The sequence below is a fragment of the Xenopus laevis genome, chromosome 4L (assembly GCF_017654675.1).
Source record: "Xenopus laevis strain J_2021 chromosome 4L, Xenopus_laevis_v10.1, whole genome shotgun sequence".
NCBI lineage: Eukaryota > Metazoa > Chordata > Amphibia > Anura > Pipidae > Xenopus > Xenopus laevis.
Window position 1 is genome coordinate 66,908,668 of NC_054377.1, and position 22,137 is coordinate 66,930,804.

Genomic DNA, 22,137 nt, shown 5'->3' on the forward strand with positions numbered 1-22,137 from the left:
AGATGATACTAAATTGTGCAGAACTATAGGTTCCATGCAGGATGCTGACACTTTGCCGAGTGATTTGACTAAGTTGGAAAAATGGGCAGTGAACGGTAAAATGAGGTTCAATGTTAATAAATGCAAGGTTATGCACTTTGGCAAAAATAATACAAAAGCAAGTTATACACTAAATGGCAGTGTGTTGGGAGTTTCTTTAACTAAAAAGGATCTAGGGGTTTTTGTAGATAACAAGTTGTCTAATTCTGGGCAGTGTCATTCTGTGGCTACTAAAGCAAATAAAGTTCTGTCTTGCATAAAAAAGGGCATTAACTCAAGGGATGAAAACATAATTATGCCTCTTTGTAGGTCTCTGGTAAGGCCTCATCTGGAGTATGCAGTGCAGTTTTGGACTCCAGTCCTTAAGAGGGATATAAATGAGCTGGAGAGAGTGCAGAGACGTGCAACTAAATTGGTTAGAGGGATGGAAGACTTAAATTATGAGGGTAGATTGTCAAGGTTGGGGTTGTTTTCTCTGGAAAAAAGGTGCTTGCGAGGGGACATGATTACACTTTACAAGTACATTAGAGGACATTAGAGACAAATAGCAGGGGACCTTTTTACCCATAAAGTGAATCACCGTACCAGAGGCCACCCCTTCAGACTAAAAGAAAAGAACTTTCATTTGAAACAACGTAGGTGGTTCTTCACAGTGAGCATGGTCGGACTGGTGCATTTGGGACCCACCGGGTTCCAAACATTGGGGGCCCCATGCAAATGTGCAAAAACTGGCACACCGTACGCAAGCATAAACGCCGGGGTGATGTGAGCATGCACGAACATCAGCGCACATTGCGCATGTGCGAACATCAGTGCACATGAGCAAAATCCTGTGCACATCTCCACACAGATTTTTTTTATTTCGTCTGATTGAGGAGCAGGTCTGTGTTGGCGGGGGACCATGAGGGCCAGGGTCCATCAGGGTTTATCCCGGTGTCCCGCTGGCCCTGTTCGACTGTGACAGTGAGGACAGTGAGGTTGTGGAATGCACTTTCGGGCGATGTTGTGATTTCTGATTCTGTTAATGCTTTTAAAAGTGTCTTGGATGATTTCTTGGACCGACATAATATCAAAGGCTATTGTGATACTAAACTCTATAATTAGTATACATATGGGTATATAAAACCCATACCCCCCCACCTTGTGTGGCCCCCCACATGAAAGGCTGCCTGCTGTGCCTGCTTACCTTGTGTAAGATTTAAAAGGTATCAATACTGAGATTAACTGGCTCCTGCATTATTTACACAAAAAATTCAGACAATATTGTTCACACCTTTTATCCCCCCTACATTGTTCACTTGTAACACTTCTATTGTTCACACCCTAAAGGCCTGTACTATTCACACCTCAGACCCAGACTGAAAGTGCCCACATTGTTCACCTGTTAACACCTTAGCACTGGCATTGTGTCACTGTATGTAGCAGCACAGTATGAACTGTTCATCTTTGAGTGGTCCTGATAGGTTTCCCTGTCTCCTGCTCTATTCTACCTGCTCTATGATCCCTGTGTGTGCCATACTCTGCCTGTCCTATGCTCCCTGTGTGTGCCATACTCTACCTGCCCTATGTTACCTGTGTGTGTCATACTGTGCCTGCCCTATGTTCCCTGTGTGTGCCATACTCTACCTGCCCTATGTTACCTGTGTGTGTCATACTCTGCCTGCCCTATGCTCCCTATGTGTACCATGTTCTGCCTGCCCTACTCTCTCTGTGTATGCCACAATCTGGCTGTAGAATTTGAGTCTGGAGAGATTTTGTTAGCAATTGGAAATTAGGGGGACCCAAGGTATTTAATCATGTGCTGGAGGTGCTGTGCTATCCACAGGGGAGGAGGAGTCATATAGATTTAACAATATGTCTTAATTTGACATAAACATGTTTGACATGAATGAATGATGAGTGATATCCCTGCAGAGAGCACCAACCATTTGGTTTTTAGTGTGCTACCAGATTAATGTGGATATGGTCCCGGTGGTTACATTGGTGTGGTTTAAAGTGGGCGTGGTTTCAAAGGGATTAGTGGAAAACACTGGCTTCCATTATCGGCCTTCCACCATGTAGGCCAGAAAAATACCTGCCTTGGTACAACAGAAGTTGGACAGCACTGATTTAGAACATTCACACAGCCAGACTATATTTACTTTGACTCTGTTCCAATAAAACATTTGTTTTTTTCCTGCAAACAGCCTCCACTGGGGACTCTTCCTGATTGCTTCCACTTGCTGGCACCATAGCACTTTTAAGGCATTTAAAAGATAATTATTTTTTCCCAGTCAGAGTGAGCTAATCTGCTGCCTGTTAGTTAAATTCTTTTGCTATAAGATGCTTTTTTTCTGCCATATATATCCTATTTGTGAGATATCAAAAGCGCTCTGTAAATTACCTAATAAAACACATTTATTTAAGGTTCTTTCCTTTCTTAAACTCTTTTGGAATGAACTAACCTTTTAAAAAATGCAGCACTCCTGACTGTACATTTAACAAATAGTATAATAATGTTATATTCTATGGACACCTAGAAAGTAGAAAGATGTTCAAACTTAGGTATGACACATAAAATAAATTGCCACAACAGTCAGTTACGTTATACATCTATGGTACTTTTTGTCAGATGCTCATTAAGGCTTTTTTAAGGGAGAGATTATCTCCCACAGAAATGACATTCTCCTGGGAGCTGGTATAATCTATTTTTTGGAATACTTTGTGACCTAATGATTGCTGCTTCCTTATACAGAGCAATCTCCGCTATCTCATTAGCAGCATCTGTGCACAATGACTTGAGTGGATTTAGTCCTTCAGAGACAGTGAATCATCTATCTGGCCTTTTTGATATGCTTGTGATTTGCTGCCATCTCCCTTAGCTGTTACAAGGCTTTCACTGAATGCAAAGATTACATGACCTACTGTATTTCACTTGGGCAATATATATGGAAAACTGTTGTGTAAGAATAGTATAGAAGAAGAAAGAAGACTCTAACTTACCTAAAGAGCCATTATCATTACCAAATGACCCGCCAACAAAATGCCCACGACAAGTCGGATGGAGTCGCACGCATGAAGATATAATTGGACTGAATGAAAAGTCAGAGTTAACAACTACACGTTCTGACTGTCAGATGAAGACCCTGCTTTCTGCATCCACATCCGACAAGTCGTGTGGCTTCGGATGTAATGTAGTTGTTACCTCTGACTTTTCATTCTTTTCAACTATATCTTGACATGTGCGACTCCATCCGACTTGACGCTTGCGGTTTGTCGGCTTGCGTCGATCATGGAGCTCTACCCTGAAGCTCTGTGCAACATTCTCCAAACAAAATAAAAGCAGCTGAAATCAAGTAACATAGCTAAGAGCCAGGCAAATAACTAGCATCTATAGGATGAGTATATGCAAAAACAAAATACTGAATTTGTTTTGGAAACTATAAAAGACAGAATGAAAACTCTGTGGAAGAGAAATATAAATAGTGCAACATGAGGAATGACTGAACATGGGCCGAGGCAAGCCATAAGCCACAGTTCCAGACTCGGCTTAGAATTACTTCTGTTAAAAGGAATACAACAATTCCCCTCAAACCAAAATTGGGTGTTCCAGAAACTTTTTGTAGGTATTCACATTATTTGTTTGTACTTACAGTACATATTTAATCTCATCTGTGCCAATGAACCATCTTTATGAGAAATTGCCCCTGCCATTTTAGCACAAGCAAAAACATGGCAGCACTTTTATTAAAATTACATCCATAACTGCTCATTTAAGAAGCATGTGCACCCATATCCAGCTCTAGGTAGAAAGTGCAGCACTGGCGTAGGCAAGGTACTAATAAGTACAGGAGTCCTTTGCAGCCTATACTGTCTGTGCTCCCTAACTTGCATGTCTCAATAATGCATAATTAGGGTGTAGATTGAGGGGCCGATTCACTAACTTCGAGTGAAGGATTCGAAGTAAAAAAACGTTGAATTTCGAAGTGTTTTTTGGGCTACTTCGACCATCGAATGGGCTACTACGACCTTCGACTACAACTATGACTTCGAATCGAACTATTCGAACTAAAAATCGTTCGACTATTCGACCATTCGATAGTCGAAGTACTGTCTCTTTAAGAAAAAACTTTGACCCCTAGTTCGCCATCTAAAAGCTACCGAACTCAATGTTAGCCTATGGGGAAGGTCCCCATAGGCTTTCCTAAGTTTTTTTGATCGAAGGATATTCCTTCGATCGTTGGATTAAAATCCTTCGAATCTTTCGATTCGAAGGATTTTAGCGTTCGATCGAAGGAATAATCCTTTGATTGTTCGATCGCACTATTTGCGCTAAAATCCTTCGACTTCGATATTTGAAGTCGAAGGATTTTAATTCCCAGTCGAATATCGAGGGTTAATTAACCCTCGATATTCGACCCTTTGTGAATCGGCCACTAAGTGTGGGAGGGAGGACACCTAATAGCCTACCCTGAGGTACGACAGCACTATATTTTAATTAATACATTGATAAATTAGGCAATGTAATATTCATCACTAGACAAATTTTAATTGCAAACTTGAAAAATAACTTTTACAGTAAGAACTAGAAGAAGAATAGATTGCAAAAGGTATATTAAATTCTCAGTTCAACACCAACACTTGACACATGCAAAAGTGCATGGTGTACACATAGAACAGGCAGGGTTGCTATTAAAAGAATCGTTAATTAATAAGTAGTGATGGGAGAATTCCTTCGAAATTTGCAAAAGGGCGCCGGCGTCTCGTTATTGACGCCGGTGTCCATTTTTGACGGCGGAGTCCGTTTTTTTGGATGCCGACGCACATTTGCCGGCAAAAATGCACCGGTGTCCAAAAAAACCAACGCAGGCGTCCATTTTTTTTTACGCCGGCGAATTTTCACTGCGGTTTCGCAAATTTATTCCCCGGCAGCAAATCGCGGGAATTCGTTACAAATTTGCGCCTGGTGAATAAATTCCCCCATCACTATTAATAAGGTGGAAAAGCTGAAATGGCTGGAATTCAAAGGGCGGATATTGAAAAAATAATGATACATAAAAACACAGAAAAAATAATGTTCACTTAGAACACAGTAAATAACATTGTTTGGTCAAAGTTTCTGTCACTTTTAATAGCTAGTTAGGTAATCTAGTGTAAAATACATTTTCAGAATAATATAGGAATGGGTACGTTGTATTATGCTTCAATTGGACACAGTAAAAACTGTCAGTGGTTAAAAAATTAACTGTCAGTCAAAGCTCTTCTTTCAAGAATTTGTCACTTTGATGGACTAATAAAATATACAGCAGCCAAAGTTAGTAACTTTCTTTGTGAGTCATTGTCATTGTGAATATCTGCAAGCCTGTGTTACAAATGATACTGAGACATCATTTTCTATGAATCCTCTCTGGGAGCTGACATTTTCCTAGTGTGTTTACCTGAGGCATGCAGACAATAGTAATTAACAAATTCTGAAGCTGCTGCAGAATAGCCTTATGTTTTCTCTATCATGCAATAATAAAGACAATAGAAAAAGCTGTTCTGCAGCAGTCGCAACTTGCATTTTAAATATTCAGTCTTAAACTGTATGGGGCAAATTTACTAAAGGGCGAAGTGACTAATGCTGGCCAAACGTCATTTCAGAACTTCGCCGATTTACTAACGGTGGGTAACTTTACTAACAAAGGAGATAGACTCTAGCGGTACTTCGCTCCCTAACGCCAGGCGAATTTGCGCTCTGGCGAATGGACGTAACTACGCAAATTCACTAAGATGCAGATTTTACTGAAAGTTACCTCTTGCGCCAGACTTGCCTTTGTCACCTAAGACCAGGCGAAGTGCAATAGAGTAGATAGGAGTTCCTAAAAAAATAGTGGAAAATTATACTAAGTCCCAAAAAATGCTGGCGTCTTTTACTTTTTTAAGGGTGATAGGCTGCAAAAGAGCTTAATATTTTTTGGGGATAACTGGCTTCCCCCCTACATTAGCTAACATATGGCACATAAACTATACACTGGGCTCATGTGTAGGGCAATATAACAACTCTAGTTTATTTACTAGTTATTTACGTGCAGCTTTAACATCTACAAAATGGCAACCATTTCTTTATTAACCATTTCTCCACTATAGCACAAATGTTTATAAAGTGCATTAACTTTAATCTGCAAAAGTGAAGTGTCAAGCAACACATGTAGAGTATAGACCTTTGTAAAAACTTTTTTAGTTAGAGCAGCTTTTTATTGTCATATACTATATTATCTCCTGCTCGTATCATTGCAAATAATGACTTTGGGGCAGATTTACTAAGGGTCGAAGTGAATTTGAGGGAATTTTCGAAGTAAAAAAATTCTAAATTCGAAGTAATTTTTTGGATACTTCGACCATCGAATAGGATACTACGACTTTGAATTTACTTCGACTTCGATTCAAAGTAAAAATCGTTCAAATATTCGACCATTCCATAATCAAAGTACTGTCTCTTTAAAAAAACGTTGACTTCAATACTCCGCCAAATTAAACCTGCGGAAGTGCTATGTTAGCCTATGGGGACCTTCTACAAGCATTTTCTAAGTCTTTAGAGGTCGAAGGAAAACCCTTCGATCAATCGCTAAAATGGTTCGAATCGTTCGATTCGAACGATTTAATCGTTCAATCTAACTATTTTTATTCGACCACAGGATTGCCAAATTTGTTGAAAAAACTTCGAATTTGATATTCTAATTTGAAGTTTTTTAATTCGATGGTCGAATTTCGAAGTTTTTTGTGCTTCGAAATTCGACCCTTGATAAATCTGCCCCTTTGTGTCCTGTATTATAAGTTTAACCATTCCCTCTCCCTTGGTCTGCCATTACATTTGATTTAGTATTTAGGTTGAGAAATAAAATAGTTTTGTTGTGTGTGGGGGATGGGATGTCTCTACACCAGGCTTCTAGCCAAATACACTTGCAATTCTAAATGATTCTGTTATTTAATACCTTTTTTCATTCATTTATTCACAATTATTACATTTCATTATATTTATTCACAACAAAGATCGCTGCATGTCTAAGACAGGGACCAGGACCTGCCCAGCAAGCATTGCTATGGCAAGCAAAGGTTGCAGAGTATAAGGTCTTGGGCAAGCCATCTCAACTGCTAACACTCTCTTTCAAACCAAAATAGCATCAGGTGAGGGTTTTTATTGGTAACCCAATGTTTCTCCGCATTCCATGCAGCCTGTAACCATTTCCTGAACCATTAGGATAAATAGCCCTAAATCGAATATTAGAATTTTTATAATTAGAATATTAGAATTTTTATAATTACAATATTAGAATTTTTATAATTAGAATATTAGAATTTTTATAATTACAATATTAGAATTTTTGTAGTCTGGCAGGGAGCTCGGCAGGCCAAAAAAAATGGTTTGGTAAAAAATTTAATTTCAAATTAGATAATCTGAATAAAACATTCGGCCATTTGGATTTACAAATTTGTCCAATTTCAACAACTCAGTAGTAGAATTCTACTATGCGCATGGCAATTCGAATTTATTTCAAAAACTCACTCAACCTTTGATAAATCTGCCCCTTTAAGTGTAAGTCTAATGCCAGGTGAAATGTTGTTGAAATGCCTTCAAATGGGATCGAAAATTTTTGTGAAACTGTCCCATTCCTTCCCTAGCCTTCGAAAGTAGATGGGATATACTTAACTATAGATGCAAATACTGTAAATTCAGCAATGAGAATGCTGAATGTACTATCAATGTACTATCAATGTCAGTCGTAATGCTATTATGAAACATGGAGAAATAAATGCAAATCCATCACAGCCCCCTGTTACACTCGAAATGTGTGCAGATATAAATGGGATGTTTCTATTCCATCAATACCTTCATCAAATATCCATTGTAACATTGCCAAACAAATATTGCACAGTTTTCTCAATATGTTACATAACTGACCTAGCACAGGTTGGGTTGATTTTCATCTAAAAATCCTTTTGGATCTGTAAATATGTTTTAAATGCCCTATTTATAAGCCATAATATAGTCAAGTGTAGAGAAGGCAAACATTATACAGCTAGAGTACATGTGGATCATTAATCAAGAGAATGTGTTATTGGGTGTGATTGGACCAATGTTTGGCCTTACCTTTGAGTTTACAGCCTATGTTAATGTCTGATAAACAGAAAAGTATTCCTGAATATGAGCTTATCATCACTTAGTCCTTCCTGTCTTCTGTACTAAATTGAGAGCTGCTGTGACTATTGACACAAGGGAACCCTGGAGCTACCGCCCACTCCTGAGTTCCCTTCAGCTCAGTGTCAATCACGTGCATGGCAGACACCGGAAATGATAGTGGACTTCTATGCAAATGCATGCTCAGTTGTGTTAATTTTGAGTAAACTGATGCAGTTGTGCTATGCCCAGCACAATAGCTTCAAATTCACAACCCTCATGTGACCACAATGATGCTGGAAGTCTGGAAAAAAATGTGGGTGTTTGCTGAAGTAGTCTTCTGCTGAAAGTAAACCATGAAATCAAATCTTCTATGGGTTACTGCACAGAGGCAATTTTGCCTCTCTCTGCATTCTATTAACCCCAGATATAACATTAAAGGGATTTACAGTAATTTTTTAAAATGCATATATAGGTTCCTATCACTGAATAAACCAATTTTGTAATGGATGTCTGTAAAAAAATGTGCACCTGCTTTGAGCTACATGTGATTGTTTCTGCGGCTTTCTCTTCTCTGTCTTGTTTGCGATCTTCTTAAATGTTCAGAGGCCACTGGCAGTCCTGCTCGCTAGTGATTGATGGGCTGCCTCTCCCATACTCAAGGGTGGTATAACCCTTACATATATACATGCTTGTTGACAAATGACTGCAACCTCAGAGCATCAGGAAATGAGATCGACAGCAGCCACTGAACTTCAAAGGAGAACCTCTCTGAGAAGAGAAAGCTGCAGAAGAAAATCACATGTAACTCAAAACAGGTACAACATTGTTTTATTTAGTGATGGGAACCTTTATATGTATGCTTTTTAAAAAAACATGACATTAGATCCCCTTTAACATGGCTGTAGGAAACAGACTGGACATTGCATTATCCACATACATGTCAAAAAAACACCACTAACGGTGTAGCAAGTCTAGACTGAATCTTATCTAATATATCGTCTAATTTATCTAATTAACATTTAAATTCCCTAATATGGATGTGCACTCATAAGAGCTTATTTTCCTATCTTAACTCTTAAGGGTTTAATTAACCCATTCCAATTCTATGAGGAGAGCAATCATTTCCTTAAAAATGCATCACTACAAAGAAAGAGCTTAATTGTATACTAATTTAATATTTAAACAAAGTCAATAACTTTTATGTTTGAGATGTATTAAAATATTAGCACATATTTGTTTTTTCTAGTGTGCAGGGAATTCCCTCTCATGCTCATTAAACCAATTCAATAAAGGAAGATTCATTGCTTACTCACAATGTTTACAAACAGATTATACAGCAGAACTACACAACACATTAGTAAATCAATCAAGCTCATTTCATTGTAATACAGGCAAATCAGGCTTGTATACTGGAGGGAAAAGAAGATTCCTTCACGATGAAACATACAGCTTCAGTAATTGTTTCCCAGGCATTCATTCGACTTGGAATTATAATTTAGTTTTGCTCTAAATTAATATATAGATAGATAAATAGATAGATATAGAGGGGGCAATTAAGGAAACCTTTGCGAGTTAAGGAACTTATGCAGGGTTTTGTGGAAAAAAAAACTTGAGTTAAAGCTTTTAGGTGTTTTTACCACAATTTTATTATACATTGCAAAAGGCCCTAATAATAAATGTGTGGCATAAAATGTTATATTCTCATAAAATATGGATTTGTAATATATTGTAATATATATAAATATATAAAATAACAAAAAAAACAAAAGGCTTAGAGTAAACGATTTTAACAGACAAGCAACGTTTTGATCACATCACAGTGATCTTCCTCAGGGAGGAGGCAGGCTGGGAGAGAGAAGCAGAAGAGTGATAGCAAGGTGCTGCAAGGTCCCAGATATCACTGTGTGTGAAAGTTAGGAGGGAACCCCAGTGACATAAAAGCGAGCTCTATTTAGGGTGCTGAAGGAAAGGGGTCCTTGTCAGGGCTCTGAAAAGCAGAGCGCGCTCTTCTGAGGGCACAGAAAGCCAAAGGGAGTCCATCTCAGGAAGAAAATGCTAGTGGGGATTCCCCTAAGCAGCTCATAGATCACTATCTGCATTATTCAATGAAATTGCTCCTGACAGGCAGGTTGTATTTATCCTGTAAATAAATCTCTCAATCTTTCTTCTGTGTGCATGTGATTATGAATCAGGGAAATTGCCAGGGAGGGGTATCACAGCCCAGTCTGTCCTGACCAGGGGCATAACTACACAGAAAGCAGACCCCGCAGCTGGAGGGGGCCCAGGAGGTATAGGGGCCCCATGAGGCCCTAATTCATATAAAATCTCAATAATTATTTGTAAACTAGATTAACCTCTAGACATTTCGAGGCCTGAAAAATAATTTGCTGTGGGGCCCTGTTATATCTAATTTTGCCGCTGTTCTTGACCATGGGTGGAGGCATGCCAAATCTGTAACTGCTCACCTGAGAAGACACAGGATTTCTGTAGTGCCACACATAAGAAAACCAGTGCTAGATTACATGCAGTAGCAGAATAGGGCTATATATATATATATATATATATATATATATATATATATATATATATATATATATATATATATATATATATATATATATATATATATATATATATATATATATATATATATATATAAAAATCATATTTCTTTACATTAATTATTTTCTCATCAGGCAGCGGATCGCTAACCAATTACCTTAATACATAAAACTATTGTTATATTTCCTGAAAGACATGGGCAGGCCTCTGTAATTACAAAAGTTAGTAAGATAAGCATTATTCTCATTAGTACATCTTAAGCTTCCAGTTTTATCTTTTCTTTCATTCGTCCGCATTCTGTCCAATATTTTTTTTTTTTTAAAACACACATTTATATAGATAATTGATATCAGTCGAACCTGGGTTTTCTGGGTTTTCGCTTATAACTTTGTTTCATAAACCAAAGCATGCCGCACATATACATTCTGTATTATCTTGATAATACCTATTTTATGCCCCCAAGAAAAGTTTTTCATTAAAGTCTTCCTAGCAGGTGTGATTTTGCAACATCTACTTAAGATTCAAGTAATTTTTAACAACTACAATAAAGATGAAGGTATTTGAGGAGGCTCTTGAAAACCAATTTGTTCAGTTACATTAGTACTTTCCCTTTATAAGTTCATTCTTGCATTACAGGATAGATCTGCAAAACACATTTAATATTTTTGTAACCAAAGGCTGCCTAATATCGGAAGAGATGAAAGAGATGAAATGTAATAAATAAATTAAATTAATAATAAAGCACTTGCGGAGGCGCTTTGCAACCTGAAAACTGTTCTTACTGACCGGCCTAGTCAAGAGCTGGGCCTGTTACTTAATACTCCTCTATGCCTCAGGACTCTGCTGGCTGTGCAGTGCACCTCTGTCACAGTACAAGTGAAAACCACACAACGGTGCATTGCTGTAAGGTCTTTAGGGGAAATGTAATAAAATTCGCAAAGAGAACAAGTTTGCAAATAAAAATTTGTATGTAGCAATTTCATATTCTTCATAAGGCTTTTACTATATGTTTACTTTATGTTAATTAAATACACCGTATCTGACCTTTTTATTGATGTACAAAGATAAGATTAGTTCAAAGATCTTTACATTGCTAAAAGGGGCCATATTCAAATTGGGGAGGCACATTTATTAAAGGTCAAATTTTGATTTTTTAAAACTCCCCTAAACTCCCATAAATTTGAAATTTCGATTAGTCAAAATCTATTAATAAAATTTAATTTGATTCAAATTAAAAAAACTGGGAGAAAAAAAACTCAAATGTCAGGAAAGCTATGAACACCAAATTGATCCCTGGACTTCTCCCATTGACTTATACAGTAATTCGGCAGGTTTTAGGTGGCAAATAGTCAAATTCGAGTTCTTAAAGGGCCAGAGTATGATATATCTCAAAATTCAATTGAAACTTGCATTGAGTATGGATAATTCACAATTCGAATTTGAGAGTTTTGACAAAAATAAGATTAATAAATCTGCCCCTTAGACTTTATTGTATTAACCAGCATCACAATTAATTTATTTTAATGTCAAGAGTAGCATCCTTGAGTCACAGTAGAGAACATTTAGGATACTTTTAAAAAGAGAACTAAAGCTACAGAAAGATTCAGGCTTCATTCAGACTTGCTTCTCCATATTTCTGAAGATAGCCCAGTAACTCCCCATCTTCTGCTTACTCAGATTTTCATTAATCTGCCAAAAAGTTTAATGTTCCTTTTTCCGATGTTTCAGTCTGGCAGCACAGTAATCCAGGTGGAAAATTTGCTGCATTAGCTGATACATTTCTCAGCAGTATCTGTGAAACATTTGCAAATATTGTATCAGTTGCTTTTAATGAAACTCAGATGATCCTACCCAAACTGTATTATCTGCAACTTGATCTACTGAAAACAAAGAAACAGGTAGTGCTACTGTTGTAAACTGGAAGTGACATCATCAGAACTGGGCAGGGAAGAATAAAAGTTAAAAAAATGTGTAAAGGAGTAAAACTTGCTATAGATAAGACCTGTTACCTGACCCACAGACCCACCATCCTGCATCTACACTTGCACCTGAAAGTCCTACCTGCAACCCATAGGTTACCTGCTTTTTTGTGGGTAACCCACAGGTACCTGACCCGCTGAAGGACTCTACTCAGCTGGGCCAAAGATAAGAAATGTATCAACTATTGTATCAAGACATAAGAAAGTAAAAAATGAAACTTTAATATTAAAAACATGGTCCCAAATAGAAATTAGAAAGTAGATGAAATTTTTTTTTATTTTTGGTGAACTGTCGGAAAACAACTGAACTGGAAAAAAAGTATTGGAACAAACCCTTTAATTATGTCCCTTAAACCCATAGCTTTCTTGATGGTACATCAGAGAACATGAGCATGTACTTTTACTGGCATGCAGATAATAGCCTTGCAAGGTCATTTTTAGGCTGCTAAATTTCTGAGCTAGTTCAATAAATACAATATATAAAATAAAACATTACTACAGACATTTTTTAGTGGTTCTACTAAATTGCTGGCTTCAGTAGCACTAAAATCCAGCATCTCTTCAGTATAAAACACCATAAAACTTGGGGATATATGCAAAGATTACAACAAGCCCAGGCCCCTATAGTTAAGCCACTGCTCTATTCCTATAAAGCACAGTCATATTAACCTTTAAAATATCTCCTCAACTACAGCTTAATGTTTTTATAATGACTTCTGATTTAATCATAAATTCAGCTGATAAATAGCAAAAAGAGATCAGGGGAAGAGAATAGGAACTCAGATAGAAAATGTGTGTATGTGTGTGTGTGACATGAGCAGTCATTTACAATGTAAACACTAGGGGCAGATTTATTAAGGGTCGAATTGTAAATTTGAATTTGAATTCCCAAATAACCACTTTTGTTGTGTCAGGTGCTGTACAGGAAGACCCATTCTTGTCATAACAATATGCAAAAAGGATAACAGCAGCACACTGAATTGAATTGAATAGTGCACAAAAAGGAATTTATTGAGCCCACATAATACAAGAAGGCAAGGTTTCGAGCCTACCAAGCCCTTTATCAGGCCCGAAAACGATAAAGGGCCTGGTAGGCCAAAAAAGTTTTTGCAAATTCAGATTGAAAAACACCAACTTGAATGTAAATTCAAATTGTGAGATTCTACCATGAAAACAGTTCTCATTCGAATATTGGCCATTTAAAACCTGCCAAGTTCAATTGCAAGTCAATGGCAGAGGTCCGTTGAACCATTTGAATATTTCAATTGCCTTCCTGACAGTCAAGGGTTTTTTTTTTCAGAGGAAAACTTGATTAATACGATTCAAATTGAATTAAAATTGTTAGGGTCGGGACTATTCGGTCGAACATTATAAGTTCAAGTTTTTTCATAAATAACCTCCCATTCAAGTCCATTAGAATTTATTAGAGTTAAAAAAAATTAACATCAATTCGAAATTTGACACACTTAACAGGGAGACTTGGGAAATGGGAAAATAATAGTATAAAACCTTTCTTGGCTCCAGTTTAGGGTGTTTTTAACATAACAGTTGATATTTTTAATAGATACACATTTAATAACACTGAATTTGCTATGTGTGTTAATTAATACATTTAATTTTTCTGCAAGTGTAATCTGTTTTCCTCTTTCCTAGCACTTCTTCTATTGAGGCCTACTTCTGCATCAGGCTCCACATCACACCGCTTCCTCCAGCAAGTGGGGACCAAAGAAACAGAACATGTGATGACTTCCCTTTTTCAAGACTAGGGAGCCCTGATACCCCTGATCAATACCTGAGCTGAAAGGGATATACTTTAACCTAGGAATGTGAAACATCCCCCCAGTATATATGACATATGGACTTTAAGCCCTTCAGCTAACTTTGTGCAAGCAGCAGCTAAACATACCCTTACTTATTATTAACAGACTGGCACATACTATCAAAATCTTGAACTCTTTGCTTCACTAAATACTTCAGCTGAGAAATGTAAATATATAAATAAGGTAATGTGACTATATAATAGGAAAAAAGATAATGAACATGAATATAGACCTGCAAACAGTAATATGCCTTATTGTAAATAGTAAAATAAATATTCTATAAATTGAGAGTACATAAGACACTTAATGGACTTATTGTTAAAGGAAAACTATACCCCCTAAACAATGTAGGTCTCTATAAAAAGATATTGCATAAAACAGCTCATATGTAAAACCCTGCTTCATGTAAATAAACCATTTTCATAATAATATACTTTTCTAGTAGTATGTGCCATTGGGTAATCATAAATAGAAAATTGCCATTTTAAAAAATAAGGGCCGCCCCCTGGGATCGTAGGATTCACTGTAATCTCAAACAGACCAACAAACCATACTTGTTAGGTCACATGAGCCAATTAACAGACAGAGTTGTGTCTTTTGCTTCCACACTTCTTCCTGTTACAGTTAGAGTTGAAGTATTTCTGGTCAGGTGATCTCTGAGGCAGCACAGAGACCATCACGAAATGGTGGCTCAAGGCAAGAGATGTAAAAGGGCAATATTTACTTAAATATATATTCCAGTTTGGTAAGATTCTTTAATATGCCACTTAATATGATATGAACTACCTGTTGCTTAAGTGTTCATTTTGGGGGTATAGTTTTCCTTTAAGAATGTGATTGAATTTAAGAAGAAGAAAATGCATTTTCCACGTTATGCCTTGATAGGTTCAGGAGGCCTTACCTGTTTTCTGCAAATATTACAAAAATGTGAAGACATTGACTTTAATCGAGTTTGTAAGCTGTTATTTGTTGTTCCTTTTTATAGAATGCTATTTAAGCATTTATGACTTGATTTAGAAACATTGTCATTATTAATTAGTTCAGAGTCCATTAGAGAGCTGTGCAGTCAGAAAGCTAAACAGATGGCTAATACTATGCATGCTTCATCTACTCAAATTGCCTAAGGGCATCAAGTTATAGCTATTTACAGATATAGATTGATAGGATGCCTTCATATATGTAGTTTACATATATACAATCTAGTAGACAGCAAATCACTGGTGGCAGTTTGTTAGTGTGTAGGGTGCAAGTCACCATCCACAGGTTCAACACAATTAGTATTAGAGAGCACTTCATTAAATTGTTATGGTCTCTCTGTTCATGGGCTAAACCTTTCTCAAGTCATGCAAACAGCCAAGTGCCCAATTCCCAATTTGCAAGTTTGAAGATTGATGCCAGAATCAGAAGGTTTTTTTTATATTGGGAATAAAAGGGAGAGTATCAGCAAGTCCCTTAAGTACCGACCCCTTTGATAAAAGTTGATCAAAGTCCCTAAATGGTAACGTTTTGGCAATTTGGATGATTTATCAGTTATTCCTTACTGGTTGCATCACTGTTAGTGCTCCCAAAAAAACCACAAACATTTACCTGTATCTTTAGGGGGTTATATATCAAAATGCGATTTTATCTCAACATTTTCTCTACAAACTCTGATCAAATCCTCTCTGTTTTTTTTTTACCCTTATTTATTGTTCCATTTTCCCAAAAATCTGCTTCGTGGGAAAAGAACCTGGTTTTCACTATTTTTTTCTGACTTTTCAGCTGAAAACTCAGATTTCTTATGCTTTTTGCCCAGAAACTCAGAAAACTTCAGAGTATTGCACGAAACCCAGCGCATATCAAAAAATCATTGGGACTTCTCTCATGGACTTATATGCAACCTCGACAGATCGGAGATGCTGGATTTTCAGATTCAGACATTTTCCATCCTCGGGGTTTGATAAATTCCAAAAAATTCACATCCTGTGTAAAAAAAACTTGGCCAGTGCCTTTAGATTATAACCCTGTTCAGTCAGTCTGCCATACACCTCCAGTAACTGTGGTTTCTTACACTGCATGCCCGAGTTGTTTTGTATCACACACAGGAACTGGAAGCAAGACATTCCTGATTTTGTGCCAGAAGGGTGACAACTGTGTGCTTGTATCAAAGTGTTTCTGTCTGTATCATTCCTAAATTGTGTAGTTCCTGACTGTGTCCACTCCGAAAAGATTCTGAGGTCTAAAAATAAACAGTATCATTGGCATAGGGCAACTTAAAAACCAGTTAGAGATTCCAGACCATTTAAACTATTTAACCAGTTGCTAAGAATATCCTCACACTAGATAAGAAACAGATCATCTATGTAGCAAAAAATGTTGATATGGGTCATATGATGTGTTTTGTAATCAGAAGGTGAGTGCAGCTCAGTGCAGCATTAGACATAAGAGTTCACAGCAGGAAATCTGGCATCCTTGTGTTGTATATGGTGTATATTGGACTAGACCTATTGGATGATCCACTGTATTATATTAGTTATATCCTCATTAAACCAGTTGGGTTTAAAGGCACTTTAAATCAACTCATCTGTGTCCCTTTTGACTTGTATAGCCTCAATGCTCAGGAAGTGGGGTTTCCAGATAATCTTCCCATAATTTGGATGGAAAAATAAATATACTAGAAAATCATTAAAAACAGTAAGGGGCAGATTTATTAAGGGTCGAATAGGAAATTCGAATTTTTTTGGTCAAAACTCTCAAATTGGAATTGTGAATTATCCAAACTTGATTCGAATTTTTAATTCAAATTTCAAGATTTATCAAACCTAAACCCTGGGGATAATTCAAATTCGACTATTCGCCACCTTAAACCTGCCAAGTTCATGTATAAGTCAATGGGAGAGATCCAGTGACCAAAATGAAGATGTTATTAACCTTCATGAAATTCAAGTTTTTTTTTGAGAAAAAACTTGATTCGTGTTTAATCAAATTCAATTGGGGGCATAGTTATCAAGGGTCAAATTTCGAATTTGAAAACTTTAAATTTGAATTCAAAAAGACCAACCGAAATTAAGTCGAAGGTTTTTTTTGGCCGAATAGGTCAGTTTTCAATCGAATAGGTCCATATTTGACAGAATTCAAATTATACGAATCAAATTAATAGCGCATTTGATCGAATTCAAATCAAAGTTTTTCCCAAAAAAATTACGATTTTTCAAAGTGCACCAATTTACTCCAAATAGGCTCTAGGAGGTCCCTCATAGTCTAAAACAGCAAGTCAGCAGGTTTTAGATGGCGACTGGTTGAAGTTGAATTTTTAAAGAGACAGTACATGATAAATTTCGATATTCTAATTTTCGATTTTTTGCAAATTAGAATCGAATTTGGACTATTCCCTAGTAATAACCGTTTGTTCATCCCAAAAAGCGGGAAAAAAACCAAAATCAGCTTTTTCGTCAGAGATGGCTTCAAAGTTACTGCTGGCAATTGCTAAAGTTGCTGCTTCCAGAAATTCAGCCATACCACTAGGCAAACACCTACAGATGGAGTCACTCTGTTTTGTACATTTATCGCGCTATAACGCTAGATAAGCTGCAGCAAGCGCGATGTGTCACGAAGCCTAGTCGCGTTTAGTGCATTTACAGGCATGTATTACCAGTTTCTGCCACTAGAGGCCGCCAAACACAAGGCAATGTAGAAACGATGTTTAAGCTTTTCAAGTGGTGGCCTAACGGATTAAGTGCTTCATTTTGGACCAAGGAGTTTAGTGTTCAATCCCCATTATATGTAACTTACTCCCCCTCTAATTTATACTAAGAACTGAAACGATTTATATGTCATACTCACTGACTTTTTTCTTTTTCTCTCAGCCACCTTCATGTCTTTCTTCCTCTCCCTGAATTTTCTTTGCCCAGTGTCTCACATAATTCCATGTGTCCATCTCTCAGCTTGTTTTTTCATCTGCCCTTTAGCTCTGCCCCTTTGTTTCCCCTATTTTTACTTCATTCCATGTGTCCCTGTCAGTCCGATTTTACATCTCTCACCTGGTTTCTATTTCTTCATCGTCCTCCGTGTATCTTCCAGTTTACAGATTGAGCTGTATCCCTATTGTAGTATAGTGGTTAGGGAAACGGATTAGATAATGGAAGGTTATAGGTTCAAATCCCCTCTCAGACCTTTTTTTACTTTCACCCTCTGTCTCCCTGATTTTTACTTTATCCCCTCTGTCACTGTCAGTCCATTATCTGCTCTGTCTCCCCGATATTTACTTCATCTCTTGTGTCCCTATCAGCCCATTACATCTGTCCCATGTCTCTCTATTTTTTCATATTACTCCATGTATCTTCCAGCATACACACAGAGCTGTAGTCCTATTGTAGTGTAGTGGTTAGGGAATTGGTTTTGATAATGGAAGGTCATAGGTTTGAATCCCCTTTCATCCTAATTTTTACTTTAGCCCTGTGTTCCTCTCTCAGACCAATTTTTATATTACCCTGTGTCCCTCTCGCGATTTTTACTTTTCTGCCCTGTCCCTCTGCCTCCCCAATATTTACTTCATCCCATGTGTCCCAATAAGCTAGATATTACATCTGTCCCCTGGTCTCTCTATGTTTCCCATCTGCCTCCATGTAGCTGTTGCATAGCAGTTAGACATCTAGTTTTACAAACGTAACATCATACTGTAGGTTTGAGACCTGATAGTGCATTTTTTGTTTAAACTCTTTTTTTTTTTTAATTTACAGCACTGAGCTAAACCATTGTGCCTTACACATTGCCAGTGTCTGCTGACACTCGAGGGGGAAGGGGAAAGACATGGACCTGCACAATGTTTGTCTCTATCCACTCAATAGACACTGGCAATGTGTAAAGCACAATGTTTCACTATTCATAAAAGATAATAGTATGTTACAGTTATACTGTTAATCCACTCAATAGATGCTGGCATTACAGGGGCGGGTTAATGAATAGGCTAACATAGGCTACAGCCTATCTGATCTGATCCTATCTGATCCCCATTGTAAGCAACAGTCCTGTCCTGCTTTATGGCAGCTGAGTTTCTAGCTATCTGTATAACACAGCATTCAGTCCCAGTGGCTGCACAGATCCTGTCTGATCCCCATTGTAAGCAGCAGTCATGTCCTGCTTTATGGCAGCTGAGTTTCTAGCTATCTGTATAACACAGCATTCAGTCCCAGTGGCTGCACAGATCCTATCTGATCCCATTGTAAGCAGCAGTCCCTGTCCTGCTTTATGGCACATTTTAGTGGTGCCAATGATGTGTGAATGCTCGACTTATCCTTGTATTTTCAAATGCTAATTAGCTTTGGTTCTATTCCATTGTGAAACCATTGTGCCTTACACATTGCCAGTGTCTGCTGACACTCGAGGGGGAAGGGGAAAGACATGGACCTGCACAATGTTTGTCTCTATCCACTCAATAGACACTGGCAATGTGTAAAGCACAATGTTTCACTATTCATAAAAGATCATAGTATGTTACAGTTATACTGTTAATCCACTCAATAGATGCTGGCATTACAGGGGCGGGTTAATGAATAGGCTAACATAGGCTATAGCCTATCTGATCTGATCCTATCTGATCCCCATTGTAAGCAGCAGTTCTGTCCTGCTTTATGGCAGCTGAGTTTCTAGCTATCTGTATAACACAGCATTCAGTCCCAGTGGCTGCACAGATCCTGTCTGATCCCCATTGTAAGCAACAGTCCTGTCCTGCTTTATGGCAGCTGAGTTTCTAGCTATCTGTATAACACAGCATTCAGTCCCAGTGGCTGCACAGATCCTGTCTGATCCCCATTGTAAGCAGCAGTCCTGTCCTGCTTTATGGCACATTTTAGTGGTGCCAATGATGTGTGAATGCTCGACTTATCCTTGTATTTCAAATGCTAATTAGCTTTGGTTCTATTCCATTGTGAAACCATTGTGCCTTACACATTGCCAGTGTCTGCTGACACTCGAGGGGGAAGGGGAAAGACATGGACCTGCACAATGTTTGTCTCTATCCACTCAATAGACACTGGCAATGTGTAAAGCACAATGTTTCACTATTCATAAAAGATAATAGTATGTTACAGTTATACTGTTAATCCACTCAATAGATGCTGGCATTACAGGGGCGGGTTAATGAATAGGCTAACATAGGCTATAGCCTATCTGATCTGATCCTATCTGATCCCCATTGTAAGCAGCAGTTCTGTCCTGCTTTATGGCAGCTGAGTTTCTAGCTATCTGTATGACAGAGCATTCAGGCCCAGTGGCTGCACAGATCCTATCTGATCCCATTGTAAGCAGCAGTCCTGTCCTGCTTTATGGCAGCTGAGTTTCTAGCTATCTGTATAACACAGCATTCAGTCCCAGTGGCTGCACAGATCCTGTCTGATCCCCATTGTAAGCAACAGTCCTGTCCTGCTTTATGGCAGCTGAGTTTCTAGCTATCTGTATAACAGAGCATTCAGTCCCAGTGGCTGCACAGATCCTGTCTGATCCCCATTGTAAGCAGCAGTCCTGCCCTGCTTTATGGCAGCTGAGTTTCTAGCTATCTGTATAACACAGCATTCAGTCCCAGTGGCTGCACAGATCCTGTCTGATCCCCATTGTAAGCAGCAGTCCTGTCCTGCTTTATGGCACATTTTAGTGGTGCCGATGATGTGTGAATGCTCGACTTATCCTTGTATTTTCAAATGCTAATTAGCTTTGGTTCTATTCCATTGTGAAAACCATTGTGCCTTACACATTGCCAGTGTCTGCTGACACTCGAGGGGGAAGGGGAAAGACATGGACCTGCACAATGTTTGTCTCTATCCACTCAATAGACACTGGCAATGTGTAAAGCACAATGTTTCACTATTCATAAAAGATCATAGTATGTTACAGTTATACTGTTAATCCACTCAATAGATGCTGGCATTACAGGGGCGGGTTAATGAATAGGCTAACATAGGCTATAGCCTATCTGATCTGATCCTATCTGATCCCCATTGTAAGCAGCAGTCATGTCCTGCTTTATGGCAGCTGAGTTTCTAGCTATCTATGCTCTGTTATATATGCGGGGCATGGCAGGCTTTGCACATCTGTTCACAAATGTTTATCTAATATTCCTCTGTATAATTATGTCCAAGGAACTGATTAAAAAACTAACTAGGGGTCGGGGGGACCCTGCCGAAAATGTAGCCAAGGGGCCTCATGTAGTGTTAATCCGCCACTGGCTGGCAATGTGCAAGAACTATGGAATCCCTAGTCGTGTGAATAAACTGGAAACAAAATATATTCCCAAAATGAAAATTGTTTATTTTTTTGCACACTAGTACAGAGTGATATTCACCAAAACACTATAAAAGAAGATTTTTTAAAAATGACACTGTTAAATAATTAGCCTACAGTATGAGTGTTTGTAACAAAAAACAAAAAACGCATCAGGCTGTGGACACAATAAAACTTTTACTCTGAACCAGTGCCTGTTGGAAGTCTGCCTTCACTTAGTGCCTGCTCTATCTTTGTTTGTCACCCCCACATGCTGAGGGCTCAGGGCAGTGCATCTGGGCAATTTCCTTTGTGTGCTGAGTAAACGCTTCACTACTGAAAGACCCCAAATCACAGAAATGTT